The following is a 21,454-nucleotide window of genomic DNA, read 5'->3' as shown; positions in this document are numbered from 1 at the left end:
AACCATGAGATCATGACCTGAGCTGAAACCAAGAGTTGAACACTTAACCGACTGAGCCACCAGGTGCCTCTTGTCATTCTTCTTAATGTTTTTATTTTATTTTGAGAGAGAGAGAAAGTGAGTGAGCATGAGCAGGGAAGGGCAGAGAGAGAGGGAGACACAGAATCTGAAGGAGGCTCCAGGCTCTGAGATGTCTGCCCAGAGCCCTACACAGAACTTGAATTCATGAACTGTGAGATAACGACCTGAGCCACAATGGGACGCTTAAGGGACTGAACCACCCAGGTGCCCCTTTGTCATTCTTTTTGAGTCTAGTTGGTATCTAGTGGAATCTTATTGTGGTTTCAAATTTGCTCATACCTGATGATTAATGAAGCTCAACATTTTAACATACATTTATTAGGCATTTAGATTTCCTCTTTAGGGAAGTACCTATTCAAGACTCCTGCTGATGCTTAAAACATTTTTTTTAATTTTTTTAATATTTATTTTTATTTTGAGAGAGAGAGAGAGAGAGAGAGAGTGCAAGTGGGAAAGGGGCCAGAGAGAGATGGAGACACAGAATCTGAAACAGACTCCAGACTTTGATTTGTCAGTACAGAGCCCGACGCGGGGCTCGAACTCACAGACTGCGAGATTATGACCTGAGCCAAAGTTAGACACTTAACCAACTGAACCACCCAGGTGCCCCTTTAAATTTTTTTTAATTTCAATTTTTTTTTTTTTTTAAAGACAGAGACAGAGCATGAGTGGAGGAGGGGCAGAGAGAGAGGGAGACATAGAATCCAAAGAGGGCTCCAGGCTCCAAGCTGTCAGCACAGAGCCCAACGCAGGGCTCAAACTCATGAACCACAAGATCATGACATGAACCTAAGTCAGATGCTTAATGGACTGAGACACCCAGGTGACGCCCCCTCTCGGCCCCCCCAAACCCGCCAATGATTTTTTAAGCTAGACTGCTGGTCTTTTTCATATTGATTTGTAGGAGTTCACTACAGATAGAAAGCCCTTTGTCAGTTACATGTATTGCAAATATCTTCCCTCATGGTGAGACTTACCTTTTCATTATTTGACAATCTATGTCAAGTAGCAGGAAACGATGCCCCTCCATGCCAATTCTGGCCAACTGTCTGTTTCTATATAAAGTTTCACTTATTATTTATATGCATCATTAACATATTGTCCTTGATCACTTTCAGGCTACAATGGCAGAGATGAGCTGCGACAAAGACAGTGTTCTACTTCTTGTTCATTTTTTGTAAATGTGCTTGAAAAGAATGTGTATTCTTGAGTTGGCAGAGTATGTTATTCTACACGTTCCATTAGGTTAACTTTATATTTGAAAAACAGGTTATAGAAATCATTTGAGACCTAGGATAATGTTATCTTCTGCCTGAGAAAATTTCTACTTGCTTCTGTCAGGCACTTGGGGACATAAGCAATCTGAATGCAGTGTCAAAAATTTTCATGGTTTTGACAGCCCAGATGACTGGAAGCTGGGCTGCAATCCATACAGAAGCTGCTTTATTTCAAATCCACCTTATGAAGTATTTCACCTGCAAAAGTACCTCAGTATATACTGTAACAGATAAGAACTTTCAAAAAATAAACCCACAATACTATCATTATATCTAATAAAATCAAGAATCTTAATATTGTCTAATATATTATCCATGATCAATTTTCCCTGATACTTACCAAAAAAATGTGTTTTTACTACAGATTTATTTAAATCAAAATCTAAACAGAGCCCAAAAACTGCATTTGGGCTGATATGATCCTTAAGTCTTTTAATTTATAACAGTCCCTCCCTTTTGTTTCATGTTTTCATTTAAAGAAATGGTTATCTGTTGTGGAATTTCCAAATTCCAAATATGATTTATTGTATCTTCATGGTATCATTTAAGATAATTACCTATCCCTTGTATTCCCTGCAAACTGGTAGTTTGAAAGCTTAAACAGATTCAGGTTCAATTTTCGTTGGTAAGACTGTATCTTATGGGTAGGGCTATATACTTCCAGTTACATCTCACTGGGAAGAAAATAATGTCTGCTTGACCCACTTTTCAATGATGTCAAGATTAATTAGTGAATTCAGGTGTCATCAGTCTGATCCATCCAGTACAAAGTTCTCTATAGACTTTTTATCTACTGGTTCAGGAAGCTATTAACGATCTTTGCTGCAATGTATTATTTCATTAGATATTACAAAGTATTGATTTTTCTAATTTCAACATTCTATATGTATTAGTTATAATTGTTCCATATAGAAAAACTCTCCTTAATTCAACTGGTTGCCCTGAAATATAATTGGTTTAGAAAAGGCAGAATGTTTAATTCTTTCCCTTTAAATTTTTCAGAAAGCTGGTCCCCTTATCAACCTCCAGAATTTACTAATAAGTTTTTTTTTTTAAAGAGGGTCATTATGAACACATAAAAGTTAATATATCTGATGTATCTCAATCCATTTCAACTATTATTCTCCTTGATGGTCAAACTGTCCACCTCTGACTTCTGTATTATTTTCACATGACCACGGTAGTCTTCGACTGGTTCCCCGTTTTCTGGCACAACATGTCCCACGTGCATCTTCCACATGCTGTGCCTCGACTAAGCAACTCAGGTTTGCTTCAGTGGGAAATAGCTTGTAAAGACTGCAATCTCTTTGGCCTGGGAATTCTTTACCAACTTCTTAGCTCACCAGAGCCTTCAAAAGAGATTTTCTCCCCCTCCAGTTTTTCTAATTGTCCTTAAACGAGGGTTGGGCTGAATTATCCAGAATACCAATTTTGTAAGCAGAAATCTTCAAGTAAGTAAAGCAGAAAGCATAAGAAAACAGACTAATAGAAGAATTTGTGAATGAGAGTACCAAAAAACCTTGTACAGACAGCTTCCCTCAGGTGAATGTCTAAAAAAGGAAGACAGAATAATCAACTAAGCTGCGGCTGAATTCAGAAAAGCTACAGAACTAGAGATTCAAGTGATCGTTCAGAGTGGCTTCTGAACCCAGAGGTTGGTTCCAAAAGTAGTTTTCTTAATTCACCAGCCAAAGAACCAGCAAAATATCACCCTTGCATTGGACTAAGAGCAACAGTAAAAGTCAATTAGGAAGCAAAATGGAAAATACCCATTAACGGGCCTAATGAGGGTGTGTACTCCTGGCAGCAAAATAAGGGGCCAGATAACACCCAACACACACCCTGGACACTAAGATTCTTACAGATTATAGTGAACAAATTTTTAATACTCCAAATGCTAAGTGTATGTATCGAAAGCTGATGTAAGAAGGGAGGGATCCTACAGGAAAAAACGGGCACCATTCTTTAATAGAATTCTTTCCCTTGAGAAGCGAAAACAGTCAAGAATACCTTCGTCAGATGGCTAACATGCTAAAAGATACTAAGAGTCACTATATGACTCTAACCTTTTTTGTCCCAGTCACACACACAACAAACAGTATTAATGGATCTTCAGTAAAAAGCACATCCTTCTGCATTTGAGTCTCCGAGCCAACCTTCACTGCAGCCTTGTGAGACCCTAAGCAGAAGGTCCAGGTAAGCTGTGCCTAGACCCCCGATCCACAGACACTGAGAGAAGAAATGTATGAGCTTCCTTAAGCTGCTAAATTTGTGATAATTTGTTACGCAGCAATAGATAACAAATACAGTGCCACAGGCTAGTACAATACTTTTATTTTAATATGTACTTCTGGTAACAGCTTGGAAAAAACACTGGCCTGAGTATCAGAAGACCTGGTGTAAGTTTCAATTCTACCTTATTAAGTAAACTTGTATAAGGCTCATAACCTTTCTGTGCATCCAGATTTCCTATTTATAATCAAGGATAAAACCTGCCCTGAGAATAAGAGAAAGTGCGTGAAACACTGAAAAGTTATAAAGCACTAAATAAGCCCAAATCCAACTGCTTCTCATCAACAGTTCTGCTACCATCACCTCCTGCCTGGGTTATTTCAGCGAACTCCAAACTTGTCTCCCACTGTTTGTCCTTGACTCCTTATGTACACAGTTGCCCAAATGATCCCTTTAAACTTAAGTCATACCATCTCACTCCCCTGCTCACGATCCTCCAGAGGCTTTCCATCACATCTGGAAGAAAGTCCGTAATGACCAGGGTCAGGCACAGTCTTTGCTGTTAATGAGCATAGTATACTGCACCTTAGCAAGATTCTCAGTTTAGTCTCTTTTTTTATTATTTTATTTTAGAGGTTGAGAGAGAGCATGAGGAGTGGAGAAAGGCAGAGGGGGAGAAAATCTTAAGCAGGCTCCACGCTCAACATGGAACTCTAGGTGGGGCTCAATCCCACAACCCTGGGATGATAACTTGAGCCCAAGTCAACAGTTGGACACTCAACCAACTGAGCCACCCAGGAGCCCCTGTAGTTAAGCACTTAATAGCATGTCCAGCCAAGTTTAAATACCTAGTAAAAGCACTACTGATAATAATAATAATCTCTTGATTACCTGGAGAAGGAGTAAAATTTACTGCTTTTAGAGTAACTATTAAGGTATTATTATCATTGTTAGAAAATTACTAGTACTACTGAGCCTGGGTGGCTCAGTCGGTTAAGCGTCTGACTTCGGCTCAGGTCATGATCTCCTGGTTCATGGGTTCGAGCCCCGCGTCAGGCTCTGTGCTGACAGCTCAGAGCCTGGAGCCTGCTTTGGATGCGGTGTCTCCCTCTCAAAAATAAATACATTAAAAAAAATTTTTTAAGAAGTACAACTAGTACTACTAGCAATAACAATATGAACCCAATGCCTTTAAAAGATTAAATTTACTAAGCAAAAATATCTCCATGCTAGATATCACTCATGTTCAGAATTACACAATAACCAATAGACACCACTTTCTGTCTCTGAAAACAGAGACCTCTCCTCTGCCCATCTCTAAGTCAGCCGAAACCTTGTTGGAACAGTGCCCTCTGTCTCACGGAAGCAAAGGTAAGGCCAAAGGCCAAGGAACTCTAAGTCAGTCCTCATGGGATATGGATTTTAAGAGCACAGGAATAAATCAAGAGGTAGAAGGAGGAGATATGGGAGGAACAAAGAAGAAATCCTGATGCTAGGGCTGGGCATTTGCCCTATTCAGATATTTAAAGAGTGGAGGAATAGGGAGGGTGCCTGGGCAGCTCAGCTGATGAAGCATCTAACTTCAGCTCTGGTCATGATCAGTTCCTGAGTTTAAGCCCCACATTGGGGCAGAGCCTGCTTTGGATCCTCTGTCCCCTGCCCCTTCCCTTCCCCCACTTTCTCTCTTTCTCTCAAAAATGAACTTTTTTTTTTTAAGTGGAGGAATAGATCATTTTAAAAACTATTTTTATAGATTAGTGATCGTCTAACCACTTTTGGTCAAGAAGTTTGTGATGTTTTTAGTTTTCTTTCCTACACTTGTAGAGGGCAATTTTACAATGAGAAATCTTACTGATTCTAAAGCTGATGTGATATAATTTGACACTTAAACTTACAGTAAATCCATTTTTGTTTCATATTACAGCGAATGATGATATACTATGATCTGGAGCATGCACATTGTATCCTCCTCCATACCTGACCCACATCCTCCCAAATATGAGAAAAGAATTAATTGTTCATTCCTATTTGTCAAAAGTCTCACAAGGGATAAGATATTCTCTCCCTCTAAGAAAGTATGCTTCAGAATGGTCTGCCTCCAGTGTTTAGTCTAAAGCCAAATTAAAAAAAGATCACCAGGGAAACTGCCCGGAGGGGTCCGGCGGGAGCTGGCAGGCAGTTTTCCTCCCTCCTGCCCCCGCGTACTGCTCCGCCATTTTGTGCACGTTTGCACCCTCTCTTCGGGCACGTGGTACTGCGGCTTGGCGCGGTGGCCTGAGTCGCGATGACTGCGAGCGGTGCGCAGCGTTGCCTTCGGCTCCGGCCCCTCGCCACTCCGGGTGGGTGACGTGGGGGCAAGACGCCCTCGGCGACCCCCAGCATCCGGGTTCCTGGGCCGCGACGAGCGTGACGGCGCCAGTCGTTGCAGGGGGCTGAATCGCCCCCAGGCTGCGACACGGATTGGCGGGTCCCCCACAACCCCATTTCCCAAGCACGCCTCTTGTGCTAAATTCCTGGCCCATTTGGAGGCCATATGGACGTTTAGGATTAGTTGGGAAATTTGGAGAAATGGATGAGAAAACAAGTGTATTAAATTGTTAGGTTAACATTAAAAAAAAAAAAAAAAATCACCAGGGTGGACAACTGGCCCTCGTCTGACAATGAAAGACAGAGTCTAAAAGAAACACATACAAGTTTCAAGGAGAAAAAAGTGGGAAGAAAAAGTCCTTGGGCGTCAAGGCTCTTCTCTAAATTCAGAGGCAATAGACCTCAAGAAGACTGAGGATATGTCAGACGAGAAGCACCAACAAGGAGGAAAAGCAGCCAGTGCTCAAATATTCAAGAAAACAACTACTGCAAACCCTCCCAGAGTGCAGTGTGCATCGCACAATGCTGAACATTAATGAGACCCACACAGCGTAGCAGAGACAACAGGAACCAAGGCTGTCTGGCAAGCAGGGGCCATGGGTGGTGTGTAAAATCAAGTTGTTGTTGTTGTTGTTGTTTTAAATTTATCTCTTTCAGAGTTTTCATTTCCTCACACAGAAGCACATTACATATGTGTATTACCAACTCTTTTATATGTTATTTTGAAAGATATTAGAAATGTATAAAACAAATGGATAGAGTTAACTAAATTTGCTGTACTCTTTACCGAAAGACAAAGTGTGTTTTTTTTTTAAGTTTACAAAAGTAAGAAATTAAAAACGCAAAGATGAAGGGTAATTTTGGGAAAGGAAACGATACATCATTTAGATACATGTGTGTTTAAACAAAACTGCCTTTTATTTTAGTGGCAGTGGGTTAGCTGAGTTCCTTTAAATAGGGATTTGCAAAGTGCAAAGCTCACGTAACGTAATCTGTGTTTTCCGCAAATCCCCATCGGTCTACTTACTTAAGAAATCCAGGCTTCCTGGCTGGATGCCGGCATGCCAAACCTGCCCAGTCGTGCATAGTTTTATTTCTGTTACTAAATTAGGAAACCAAAGCAGGCAATGTCTGGGCCAACAGCAAAAAGGCTCAGCATCATTAGTCTGCTTGTCTTCTTAAAAGCTGGATCATTTTAAGATTATTTAATTTTTAATTAGAGACACCAAAGTAATTTAGCCTAATACAGAGCAATACTAAGAAATAATTAAATGAAGACAAACGTTTAACAAAAGTATTCTTTTGAAATAGCCTTAATCATGGTGTTGAAAATAAACTACTACCATTCAAGGCTTAATGTGTCAATGACTGATATGGAAATACTGCCTTCTTTTTCTAAGCAGTGAGGAAGAAATGGGAAGTTATTCAGCACAATTTTTATAAAGATCTACTAACATACTTTATGCAGAGCACTGTTTAGAGAAACTAAGTAGAGCATTCAGGGACCTGCCTAAAGGAACACAAAGAAGGATTTCAAAAGAACAAAGTCATTTTGTTTATTTTCAAATTTGAGAATGACATAAAAATATAGTAGGAAAATACAATTTTCCAAATTCCAAATTTTACTTTCCCCTAACTAGCATAGCAAAGGGGTTTAAATTGTTAGGTAACATACCTTAAAATATTTTAAACACACCTGATACTTTTAGTAAAAGCTAAACCTTGACTCCTAAGGGTATTGAGAGAATTTTAGTGCTACAACATCTGAGTGACATTTCTCTTATAAACATTTTGTTAAATACAGATAAATTTCAAAGTAATATTTATTTTGCTTTAGTTCTCTCTATGAAAGAATTAAAAAATCAAGCATATGCTATAAAATCTGTGTTTTATATGGATGAAATGTATATAAATACCAGAATTTAGACATTGTAGAAAAATTAAAATTTGAGTGTTATAATAGGTCCTGAAAGGCTGACCAAATATGACTTAAAGAAAAACAAAGATGTTTTGTTAAAACAATATTTACTTCTTTAGCAATACAGACATTCATATTTATTTATAAAGAAGCCACAAAGAAAAGAACCTTTCCAGGAATCATTCAAATTGTTTGGTATCCTTTCATCCAATCTTTTTATACATATTTCCATGATTTCTACACAACACTGAAATGCATTTAAGTAATCTGATGTGAGACAAAACCCAGAGCTTTCATCTTCTTTTTGCTCAACTCCCACCACCAAGATCTGGCCAAAAGTGAGGAGCAGAAGCAGGTCACAGGGGCTGGATAAGCAGAAGCGATCTCTCTCGCTCTCAAGGCTATTCGTCAACTGTCCATCTTATTGAAGTCACAACGCACACCATTTCCATCTGGCCCCCTTGTCTGGCCCTTCACTGTCTCTATATTATTGACAAGAGGCACACTGCTGTGGAAGGCACAATAAAATTAGAGACATAAGCTTAAAGTCAATAATTACATTAAAAAAAATAAAAGTAATCGATTGATTAGAAATTATACTCAATAATGTAATAATCCCCATCGATAACTTTGATAAAAGGTCTTCCAGACTCTCTTTTTATTTTTTTTAAATGTTTATCTATTTTTGAGAGAAAGACAGAGTGTGAGCAGGGGAGGGGCAGAGAGAGAGAGAAGGACAAAGAATCCAAAGCAGGCTCTAGGCTTTGAGCTGCCAGTACAGAGCCCGAAGAGGGACTCAAACCATGAACTGCGAGAGCAAGACCTGGGCTGAAGTCGACACGTAACTGATCAAGCCACCCAGGCATCCCCAGACTCTCATCTTTATCTTCTTATTGCTACAAAAAGAAGCACGTATACAGATGAAATACCCAAAAAGAAGGAAAAAATAATTTTCTGATTGTAAAAATATCAACGAAATTTAATTTTTCAAAAGAAACTTGAAAAGGAAAAGAACAAAACGGTAAGACATACATGGCCTCCTTTCAAACCTCCTATAAAGCTACAGTAATCAAACCAATGTGGTACTGCCATAAGGAGAGACATAAAGACTAATGGAAGGAACATTAGAAATAAACCCATGTTTACAGACAACTGATTTTCAACAAAGGTACCAAGAAAATTCAACAAAGGAAGGATAGTCTTTTCAACAAATTATGTTGGAACAACTGAATATCCCATATATAAAATGAGAGAATATGAAGAGACAAGCCACAGACTAGGAGAAAATATTTACACATAATACATCTGATAAAGGACTTGCATCCAGACAAGAGCAGGACAAACTTGATGTAAACGGTCATTTAAGTAAACATTTTAGGCTTTGTGAACCAGAGAGTCACTGTCACAACTACTCACTTCTGCCACTGTACATTCAATATGTGTATGAATAGGCATGACTGTCTTCCAATAAAACTTTATTTACAAAATCAGGTGGAGGCCCATCAGATCTGGGGGGCATCAGATTTGGCCCATAGGCCAGAGTTTGCTAACCCCTGGTCTCCAACACATCCTTCCAAGTTATCTGATTCCCATTCTATGAGAGCTATTTCACAACTCTGTAAGTTGTAGATTACTGATAGCAATGTAAAATAATCCTTATTTATAAACACAAAAATAAATTATGTTCAATGGAGGGACAACCCTCTGTGGAAAAAAGGTTTTGTTTCCATTTGAAGTTCATTTCAATATTCTTAATCTATAAATGCTCTGTTCTTTGCATCCTCCTTTGAATTGGTTGTAATACCTCATTTAACAGGTTGAATAAAAGGTTTAACACATCTAAAAATTTTTATATCTGTATGGAAATCATTACCTTCTCATATTTTGTGAAAATTATCCTTTAACATCAGAACATATAAAGAACTCTTACAACTAATAATACAAACAACTGAATTTGAAATTGAGCATAAGATTTCTAAACAGATACACTTCACCAAAGAAATGGCAAATAAGTACAACAAAGAGATAATGACTTAGTCTGTTCAGGCTGCTATAATAAAAATACCATAAATTGGGTGGCTTAAAAACAGAAATTCGGGGCATGGGTGGTTCAGTCGGTTAAGTGTCCAACTCTTGATATTGGCTCAGGTCACGCTCCCAAGGTTGTGGGATTGAGCCCTGAGTCCCAGGCTCCACGCTGCACACGGAGACTGCTTGAAATTCTCCCTCTTTCTCTCTCTCTCTGACCATCACCCCCATTTGTGTGTTCTTTCTCAAAGAAACAAAACAAAAACAACAGAAATTTATTTCTCAGTGTTTTGGAGGCCGGGGAGTCCAAGATCAAGATGCTGGCAGATCCAGTGTCTAGTGAGGGCCTGCCTTCTTATTACCTACCTTTTCACTGTGACCTGACATGGTGGAAGGGGTGAGGGAGCTTTCTTGGGCTTCCTTTATTAAGGGCACTAATCTCACTCTTGAGGGCTCTGCCCTCAATTACCTAGTTACCTCCCAAAGGCACCAATTCCTAATACCATCATCTTGGGGGTTAGGATCTCAACATACGAATTTTGGGAGGACACAGATGCTTAATCTTTAGTTATTAGGGAGATGAAAATTAAATCCTAATGAGTTGCTACTATACAGCCACTAGCATAGCCACAATAAAAAGACTGGAAATACCAAACGTTGGCAAGGATAAGGAGGAACTAGAACCCTCATACACCGCTAGCAGGAATGTAAATGGTACAGCCACTTTGGAAAGTAGTTTAGCAGTTTCTTTCAAAGTGAAAAATATAGCTAACCACACTTACTCCCCTAGGCATTTACCCAAGAGTAACGAAAACATGTGCCCACAAAAAGCTTGCACACAAATGTTCACAGCAACATGATTCGTAACAGCCCCAGTTAAAAAAAAATGTAATCGTCAATCACCTAGTGAATAAACAAAATGTGGCACATCCATACAATATTACTCAGCAATTAAAAACACCAAACTACTAAAACCTGCAACAACATACATGCAAGAACTTTATGCTAAGTAAAATAAGCCAGACGCAAAAGGCTACATATTACATGATTTGCATTATACGTGATCTCTAGAAAAGGCAAAACTATAGAAATAGATTAGGGGTTGGCTGTGGGGGTAGGAACAGTGGCTAGGGACAGAAAGGAACTCGGGGGCTTCTGGGGATGATGGACATTTCTAAAACTAGATTGTGATAAGGGTTCTTCAACTGGGTACATTTAATAAGATTCCCCAAATTGAACATGTAAAGTGGTAAATTTTATGCTGTATAAATTGTACCTCTGTAGAGATGTTTAAAAAAAATTCAGTGGGCAGTAGTTTAAATGAATTATTAACTCATGCCAGGAACATAATTGCTGACCTTGTTATAAAAATTAACAAGATATTATTTAGAGGACTTTAAAACGTAACGTGAGGGAAAACAAGTTGTGTGCAGGTCACACGCTGTCAATCGGTTGCAGACAGTGCCCCGGAGGTAAGTAAATTGAAATGCTATTTCTAGCTTTTCTGTTTATATATCATAACTTTACATAGTTTCTGATTCAGAAGTGGTTAGAATTGAAACTATCAATAGGAGATAAACACTTATATTTTCTATTATGTCATGTCTTTTAGTAGCGGAAACAGACTTTCATCACTCATTCCATACCCTTCATAAAATGAAACCTGTTAGAGTTCGAAGAAATTTAAGGATGTTGGATTTTAGTGATAGAAGGTATATCAGAACCCATCAAGTTAAAACCTATGTAGCACACTGAGCAAGAAAATGGAGACACAGGGAGTAAGTGACATTAAGTTTATAGGCTTTGGTTTATTGAAAGTTCACAGTTCTCAAGGCTCCATGGACTTTTAAGTGTGGGAAGCTTAAATAGCTTCAGCCATAAAGTCCAAAAGCAATTTCACAGGATATCATAGGCACCACCAAGAGCATTCAAAAAAAAATATAAATGATGATTGATACTTTAGAGAAAAATTCTTAAGAAGTACAGAATAGGTAAAGTTAGTATTTAGTGTTGATTTAAATAGCTGACTGGATCTACTATATTTAGAACCTCAGAAGACAAAGAGAATAGAACTCATTTTTCTCTTTCATTTAAAATTAACAGTATTCTATAGTCCATAATATATCACTCATTAAATATATTTGGTTCTTCTATTGCTAAATAATGCAGGGATATGACATGTATAAAATATATATATTCAATTATGCCACTGGATCATTTCACTTCAAGTGAACAAAACATGGAAATTTATCTCTGAACATGGCAGTCCCTCTCGTGTGTATACAGACTGCAGGGCAACAAGTATGAAAGACGGTATGAGCGAATCCTCCTTCACTGGTTATGCAGAAAAATTAGTAAAGAAAAATTGCCTCATGTGCTCAAATAGGTAAAATATTCAGCCACCCAGTGATGGCACAACAGAAATCATGATTTGGGTTTGGGATACATACAACAATATGCATAATTGTGCATAGTTTTAGAACATGTTTTCCAGGCTGTATTTGCTCTGCTTTAGATTAAACATCTTTTTCAAGTCATGCAAAGATAAAATTACATGAATATTTCTTTGGTTACTTAACTGAAGATTTAAATGATAAGATTTTTTAATCTTATTTATAAAAAACTTACACCCTCATTCATAAAAAACACATACTTAAATTTAAAATTTATTTTTCTTTAATGTTTATTCATTTTTGAAAGACAGAGACTGAGACAGAGAACATGCAGGGGTGGGGCAGAGAGAGAGGGAGCACAGAATCTGAAGCACGCTCCAGGCTCTGAGCTGTCAGCACAGAGCCTGATGTGGGGCTCGAACCCATGAACCGTGAGATCATGACCTGAGCCAAAGTTGGATGCCTGACCAACTGAGCCACCCACCCGCCCCTACATACTTAAACTTTACAAGAAGGTACAAATGGAAAAAGGAAAGAAAGATTCTGAATTATTCTAAACATCCATATGTATCTTTCAGGATTATTTCAACATTTTACAATAATGACTATAAAATTATACTAAAAATTATCTCATTTAAGGAAGATGGGATTCATATTAAAAACCTAAATGTATAAGTAAATAATATGATTTCTACAAAGCCTGCTGTTACTCCTGAAAAAATAAATACTAAGATACTGATACTGTAAGTTCACACTAAAATAATAAATAACATTTTTTTTAATTTTTGGGAGAGAGAGCGAGTTAACGGAAGAGGGACAGAGAAAGAGGCAGAGAATCCCGAGAAAGCTCCATGCTGTCAGCAGGGCTCGATGTGGGGCTCAATCTCACAAACCATGAGATCATGACCTGAGCTGATATCAAGAGTTGGATGCTTAACCGACTGAGCCAACCAGGTGCCCCAATACCAAACTTTTGAAATTAAAAAGAAAATCATCATCAAAACACACCTGCCAGACTTTAATTCTCTTTCAGAAGAAGTCAGGAGCAGGAATGTCAGCAGATCTATCCAAGAAACAGAGAAGACATGCAACCAACTAATGACATTTATTGCAAGCATAAAGGGACATTAATTTTTTAAAGCCTTTGACACTTTGACAGCCACAGTTTTGACTTACAAGTAAATACACAATGAAAACTAACACAATTTGTTTGGAAACAACATATCTGTGTAAAATTTTGATTTTTTTAAAAAGGAATAGTAAAAAGGATTAAACAAAGAACTGTGATGTCAGCTGTCGGCAGTGAGGGGAGAGGTTGGCAACAAGTCATATCAAACTAAATTTTAATTACTTCTCATTACATCAACCCTTGGCAAATCATAAAACTTTTCATTCACTAAAACAATCATTACCTTTAAAATTACTTGCAAGAAGACAGTATGATTTAAAACTTTTAACAGGTTAAAACGATTTAAAGATGAAGCAAAGAACAAGTTCAAATAAAACATGAAACAAAATAAATGTTTTATGCATTGAAGACAATACTTATTAGGAAATTACCCATATGCTGCCAGTTAGTTTTTCTTCACAATTATACAGTTTGACCTAAAACTATAATTTTCTGATCATGTCACAAAAACAATATACTTGAAATCAAGGTAAAAAAATACTACCAGCTATAAAATAACCATGAAAATACAACCTTTTTAAATGTATCTATTTAAAACTTGCTTTTTCTAAAGACTGGTTCATAAATACAAATCAAATCACTATGAATATATGAAAACCTATTTAATACTCAAAAGCTCTTCAGTAAAAATGAACTATGAACCCCAAGTTTTGTCAAGATACCAAAATTACGACACAAATTACTCCACACCACCTTGAAAATACTGTGCTACAGGCTGATTTGGATCCAAAAATAACAATTACATCTCTGAATTTGCATTAAGAAGTGCTGCCTAAAAATATATATTTTCTAAGTTCTCAAGAACATTCACTCCAAAAAATTAAGATCGTTGATATGCATCAGCTTTTTTTTTTAATACCTTTAATTCCTGGTATTCGTGATAACATACGGTTATGAACCCATTATGGGCCTTCTATCACTGCAACCACAACACTTGGCAAATTATTTAAGCAAAAGATTTTAACTTGTAGGAGTAGTTTTTCAAATCTGTAATTCAGAATGACAATCCTGTCAGGATTGTGTGTGACAGACTAGGAGGTGGATACACTGGAGAGATAAAATAATGAGAAATACTCGAATCCACATCATCTGCTCCTGAACACCACTGCACGTCAGCTCAGGCCCTCAACCTCATGCATGACTTCTTAAATCCTCTCCAACTGACCTCAGTACTGTCTTCACGGTTCCCCATCAGCACCAAGCTCGTAAGATACCATGGTAAGAAAAATTAATTGTATGGGGCGCCTGGGTGGTGCAGTCGGTTAAGCGTCCGACTTCAGCCAGGTCACGATCTCGCGGTCCGTGAGTTCGAGCCCCGCGTCGGGCTCTGGGCTGATGGCTCAGAGCCTGGAGCCTGTTTCCGATTCTGTGTCTCCCTCTCTCTCTGCCCCTCCCCCGTTCATGCTCTGTCTCTCTCTGTCCCAAAAATAAATAAACGTTGAAAAAAAAAAAAGAAAAATTAATTGTACACAGAAAGGGAAGAATAACAGCACTGCCTGCAAAGTGAATTTGGAAATACCCCCCTTAGGATTTCAAACTGGGTCGCTGCTATTATGATGTTAGCGCCTTTTAAATCTTTTCACAAAGGAATGGACCATGGAAAGGAATTCAACATGCCTTAGCCAGTAGTGTGATTGATGGGAGAGGCTTTCCAAGTTTCAAAGGACTAACTTTTCTCCTTTTGCCTTTAAAAAGTATCATCACAATGAGCTTTTGTTTTTCAGACACTTGGCACGTGTTCTGCCATTTCCCTTCACATCTTTCCTAAAAAGGAGTATTTTCTCTATTTATTTGACACTGAGAAGGATGCGTGGTCCAGAACACAAAACTTTTTTTCTTTTAGAAGAATTTTAATGGCCATTTTTATTCCAAAGTTTTTCCCCAATTTTCAAAGCTTGGAAAAGTTTGTAAATAAAATCTTAAAGTTTTAGCTCCATTTGTAACTATTGTACAATATGTAATAATATCAATAGTAAAAACACTTTTTCTGAGAAATCCATGTGTTTTTAAGGTTCGTTTATTTTGAGAGAGAGTGTGCACGGCTGGGGGAGGGGCAGAGACAGAGCATCCCAAGCAGGCTCCAGGCTATCAGTGCAGAGCCCGACACGGGGCTCAATCTCATATAGTGTGAGATCATGACCTGAGATGAAATCAAAAGTCAGATGCTTAACCGACTGAGCTACCCAGGTAGCCCAGAAAAATCCATGTGCTTTATCTAATGTAGTCTACCAAGATAATTTTATGTAAAAACCTGAATAAAAAAAACTATCACTATAACATTACTAATATATATTTAGCTACGGTATAAAATTACCTTACTAATAGAGTATTATGTATAACAAAGACACTAGTAAGGTAATGTTATATCTGTGAGAGAAACTGAAAGAACAGATTCTGAATATGAGTTTAGAACTCTAACAGACAATTTATTCATTTACTCAGTGGTCATCTAGAAAGCTCAGGATGGGCAAGTTGTTAGATTTCATCCCTCTATCCTTTAGTTGTCAAATGGGTATCTTAACCGCTCTGCACTGCACCAAGATAACTGAGTACTAACACACTCAGTACTTCTCTATCCTCTCCGTCTAGTCTCTTCTTTGGAAGTACAAATATTAGTTTAGGATATTAGACAATAAAGTAACATGAGCTCCTTTGAAATCTGGGTCTAGATTTTGTTCATGTTCACCGTCCCCCGCTTCCTCTAACACACAGCATGGTACTTTGAACCAAGAGATAGTTCTTTGTTAGGTGGATGAAACAGTTAAGTACCCCCAGGTAATGTAGATAATCCCACAAAATAAAGAAAAGTCTATTTAAATGATGACCATACATATACAGCCTGGTGACATCAGAGGGGTGCTCTGCCAGAGATTAATTATTTAGATTCTTTATTAGTGAGAAAAAAAGTGCTAGCTAGTTATTTTACCAGCACTGATGTGGAATGAGTGAAAAGCTGATTCTCCCTAGAGGATAAAGTACCCTGAATTTCTAGAGTAGCCACCAAGGAAGGTAATATGGGTGAAGAGCCATGATCATCTGGGGGGAGGAGGTACCATAAGATCCTTTGTGTTTGAGGATTCAAAAACAGAGCTGCTCTATTTTCCCTGAGTTGATCTCTGAGCTACAATGGAAGAGACAGCAACGAAGCCAGGGCTGAGCCAGTGTTCCTGGAGTCCCCAGCGTTCCTAGAAACTGTAACTCAGGGACCGCCAATGTGGATCACCAGTGACCAGTCTGTCCCCACAGGAGTAGGCTCAGCACTTCTGAAGAAGCACTACAGGCTGTGCTATCGTCTGTCGATTATGCCAATAACGTCTCACCAAGTAGGGCAGTGAGCCATGGTGGAAGTTCTGGAATGACCAGGCTCCATTCCTACTCTGTGCTCCAGCAGGAAGGCTGGTATGTTCCCCTCCCCACTTCCACATCAGACCAGTGAGCACAGAGATTCCAGAACTATTTAGGTGGCTACAGGACAGGTCTAAGAAGAGACACTAGATTTCATTTCGATAAAGCAGTAAGAGGCTCAACTGGAAGAAAAACACATTTTAAGAAAAAATAGGGGGACCTGGATGGCTTCGTCGGTAGAATGTCCCACTCTTGATTTCAACTCAGGTTGTGGGATCGAGCTCTGCATCAGCCTCTACGCTGAGCATGGAGCCTGCTTGAGACTCTGACTCTCTTCTCTCTCTCTCTCTCCCTCTCTCCTTCTACCCCTCTCCCCGACACACATGCTCTTTCTCCCTTTCCCTCTCTAAAAAAAAAAAGAAAGAAAAAAGTAAAAAACTTGACCATACCTGAAGGCTGAGGTTTTAGAAAAATTCATGCCAGTTATATGTAGTACATATTTCTGTGTTTGTGTATTTTATTTTTGCATACATATGTCCTTTTGTTATTTTTTAGAATTTTTATTATTAAAGTACAACATAGACTGCTTTAATGTTTTTAATTTGGACTAAAAATCTTTCCTTTTTTGGTATGCAAAACAACTTTTCAAGGATAAAAACATTTCAAAAAAATAGGCTGATTTATATGCCAGATGTAAGCAACATCTTTTCTGACTCCTGGTTACATTTTGTTGTTTGTTTCTTACCACAACCTTCTCTCATGGGAGTTTATAGCAAATTGCAAAAGCATCAGGCTTCTGTTGACTATCAAGAATGAGAGGATGCTTCTAATATCCACTAGTCCTTGTGGTCTTTACCAAAGGGTGAATCCAAAAAATGTTTGCCAAGTGGCTCTGCACTGATGGAAAACCTGCCTTAATATTCCTTTATTTGTAAGTGCATGGTATTTGTCTTCCTAATAAATCACATAATTTTACTTAATCAAGTCAGAAAAGACCTTAGGAATAAAATTAGTTTAAATTTGCTCTGTAACAATTAATGTTCCAGTTCTGATGCTGGAAGTAGGAGAAGGCAATATACAAACGTTTAAGTGCTACCTAATTTATACATATGAAAACATGCAGATTAGCAATCAGATGAGAAATCAAAGAACATCTAATAGGACTCTCACTCCCAGACACGACAGGGTCACTGACACCAGACTTGTTCCCCATTAAAATACAATAAAACTATTCAAAAACATATGAGGCAACAGTTCTCAAGCAATAGACAGGAAAGAGAGAACTCTGATCTTTGAAATACGGGAAACACAAGAGGTGAGGGATGTGTTGGATGTGGCTTTCTGCTAAGGGGCTCACGCTGGGCCACAGCACAGGGAAGTGGAGCCCAAGCCGTGCTCGGTGGTCTCGCAGAGCACAAGAGCCAGAGGTCCGGCCTGGGTAGCTGAGGCAGCTGGAAAATGTAGGACAGGATACGAAAGGGCAGCAAGCTGTGAGAGGGTGAATGGGTGTTTAATGAAGAGCATACAGGAGAGCACAAAAGAAGGTAGTGAGCAGAAGACAGATGAGCAGGTTATCATCCAACCTTAGATTGGGAGAAAAAAAATATTTTTTAAATAAGAACAAAGCTTCAGGGACCTGTGAAATGACTGTCAAATGATTTAACGTGGATAACTGGGGTTCCCAAAAGAGAGGAAACAGGGCAGAAAAATATCTGAAGAAATAATGACAGAAAACTTCCCAATTTGGGAATCAAGAAAACCCCAACTGGGATATTTTAAAACTCCTACATTGTGTCACATCATAAACAAACTGCTAGGGAAAGATAAAGAGAAAAATTTTAACATAGCCATGGACAAAAAGATATTATAAACAGTGTAACAATGATACAAATTGCAACTGATTTCTCATCAGAAACAATGGGGTCAGGAGACAATGGAAGGTCACCTTCATAAAGTGCCAGAAAGAAATCCTGTGAACTGAGAATTCTATATCCAGAGAGAAGATTCTTCAAAAATAAGGACATTTTTGCATAAAGAAAATTGAGACGGTGCATGGCCAGCAAACCTGCACCACAAGAAATCCTACAGGAAGTACTGTGAAGAGAAACAATACCAGATAGAAACTACAACTACAGGAAAGAATGAAAAGCACAAGTAATAGAACATACGTGGGTAAATACAAAGAATATCTTTTTTAAATTATCTTGATTTCCTTTAAAGACAACTGACTGTTGCAATGTAGACACTACATTGTAGAGTTCATAACATATATAGAAAAAATATGATAAAGTAACATAAGGAGGGTACATGGAAGTATACTACTGGGAAGATTCTTACAATTTATATTAAGTGGTAACATATAAGTGAACTGTAATAAGGATACGTATATATGAAAATATACATCCATAAAAAGCCTTACACAAGAATGTTGGATATTAGCTGTATTCATCATAGTCCAAAGCTAAAAGAAACCTGTATGTCCATCAAGAGGAAAATAAATATATAAACCGTATATTCAAACATTAGAATACTGCTCTGCAAATTAAAGAAGATTGGGCTACCAATATATGCCACAGCATGGACACATTATTGTGAGTGAAAGAAGCCAGCCACAGCGAGCGTTCTGTATGGCTGTGCACGTATTACGTGCAACCACAGGTTACATTAGTCTGTGGTCACAGAAGTCAGAAGAGTGTTCGCCTGTGGCACACAGACTGGAGAACACATGAGAGTACTTTCTGGGGTAGTGGAAATGTTCTATATCTTGACTACGATATTGATTACGTGGGTACGTACATTTGTCAAATCTCCGAAGTGTACATTTGTGCATTCCACTCTATGTAAATTTTACCTCAATAAAACAACTGTAAGGCAAAAATGGGAAGAACAAAAATTAAAAGAAAAATACAAGTGAGGAGATGGCTATGATAACTGTTCAAGTTAGGTGTTGGGAGTATGGGGCTCATCATTCTATTCTGTGTCCTTTTGTATTTCAAATTTTCCATAATAAAAAGTTTTTCTAAAAAGAAAGGCAATAATAATGGATCACTAATACGTTTGTATAATGTATTAATACACAATTAATAATGTATATTTCAAATTTGCTAAGAGTAGATCTCAAGTGTTCTCACCGCGCACGTGCACTCAGTAACTATGGGAGGTGATGGATATGTTCGTTACTTTCATTGTGGTAATCATTTCACAATGTATACGTATATCAAAAAATCATGTTGCATACCTTAAAAATATATAATTTTTATGTGTGAAAAATAAACAAAGGTCAATAATAAAATTGTAAGATAACACAGTAAAAAAAAATTAGCCAAAACATTTATTTAACTTTCTCCTTATGGTATCTGCATACAAACCTATAGAACTCATTGCCAAATAAAATACAAAGTTATTAAAATAATAATTTTTCTTAAAGGGAACTAAGTCTGCTCAGGCAAATAGTGCTTCAAGGTTCCAAAGTTTTTATACCATAGACCATGACGTCAATAATCCAGAACAGTTTTGTTTTTTTTTTTTTTGAGTGATGATTATTTATTCATCTTGGAGACAAGTTAAGTTCATACTATTAAATTGGCCTTATTCTTTCAGGCCGGGTTTTGGACTAAGGAAGATGTTTCAAGCAGGTGTATCAAGCACCTTTCTTCAGTCCACAGTGCATGATGTCTGTTGGAGCCCCATGCATGTATGTCTCAGACCTACCACTTCCGTGTTCTTGGGTCAGGGCTCCACTGCAGTATCCATATCCCTGTGGCTGAGGCCTTTCCCACAGAAGGCTGCTGTTCTGCCACATGCATGTAGGTACAACAGGCCCCAGGGACCCTCTCATTCAAGCAACTCTGAACCAGTAATTTGGGGGAGTTGATGTTTTAACGCTTAGGCCTCTCAACACTTGAGCAGGATGATTCCCACAGATGTGTTTTACGTGGGATTAAGCTGTCGTGGCCCACTGTGGTGGCTGGTGGAGGAGTTCAGGGCATGCCACCCCAAAATATGTGAGTCTGGCGTATTAGTTATTTTGAGTTAAAGACACTGGAAAGTGGCAGAAGCAAGGAGGCACGTTTCTCCCTAGAAGCACGAGAGAAACTCCCATGTAAAAGGTGTCCTCCCTGTACCAGGAGGGAGACATTCTTATCGCCAGAAATGGAGAGTTGAGGCCCAGGGAAATCTTAACGAAACAAACTTGTTAAGCCAACCTTTACATTCCTAGTCGCTGTTTCACAACTAACTGCCCTAGCCCAAACCCCTTTGTCTGGTCACATTTTCATAACTACTACCCTTTGTCCAATCTAGTGTAGAGGTGTTTGGCTTTAACCACTTCTTCGGGTCTTCATTTTTCTCGTGAGGTTTCCTTTGCACGTGTAAAAATTACTAAGTAAAATCTGTATAGTTTTCTCCTGTGGATCTGTCTTATGTCAGTTAATTCTTGGGCCGAGCTGGAGACCCTAAGAGGGCAGAGGAAAGGTGGCACCTCCCCTACGCTGACTTAGTAACACATTCTTTCTCAGCTGTCTCTACATTCCTGTATCCTGTCACTACTTCCCACCAGTGTTCTCTGTTCTTCCTAAAAAATGACCTGTGCTCAGGGGGAAAAAAAAGAGAGAGACGTCTAATA

The 21,454-nt window shown here is 38.3% G+C and overlaps 1 protein-coding gene across 3 annotated transcripts in view; it reads right to left on the bottom strand.

Annotated features, from left to right (window-relative positions):
• LRRC28 (leucine rich repeat containing 28) overlaps positions 1 to 21,454 on the bottom strand; it is a 154,391-nt gene that overhangs the window by 95,001 nt on the left and 37,936 nt on the right. The gene's annotated exons all lie outside the window — the stretch shown is intronic.

Source organism: Leopardus geoffroyi, chromosome B3 (genome assembly GCF_018350155.1).
Source record: "Leopardus geoffroyi isolate Oge1 chromosome B3, O.geoffroyi_Oge1_pat1.0, whole genome shotgun sequence".
Taxonomy (NCBI): Eukaryota; Metazoa; Chordata; class Mammalia; order Carnivora; family Felidae; genus Leopardus; species Leopardus geoffroyi.
Note: the sequence above shows the minus strand (reverse complement) of the source record. Positions and strands in the feature narration are given on the sequence as shown.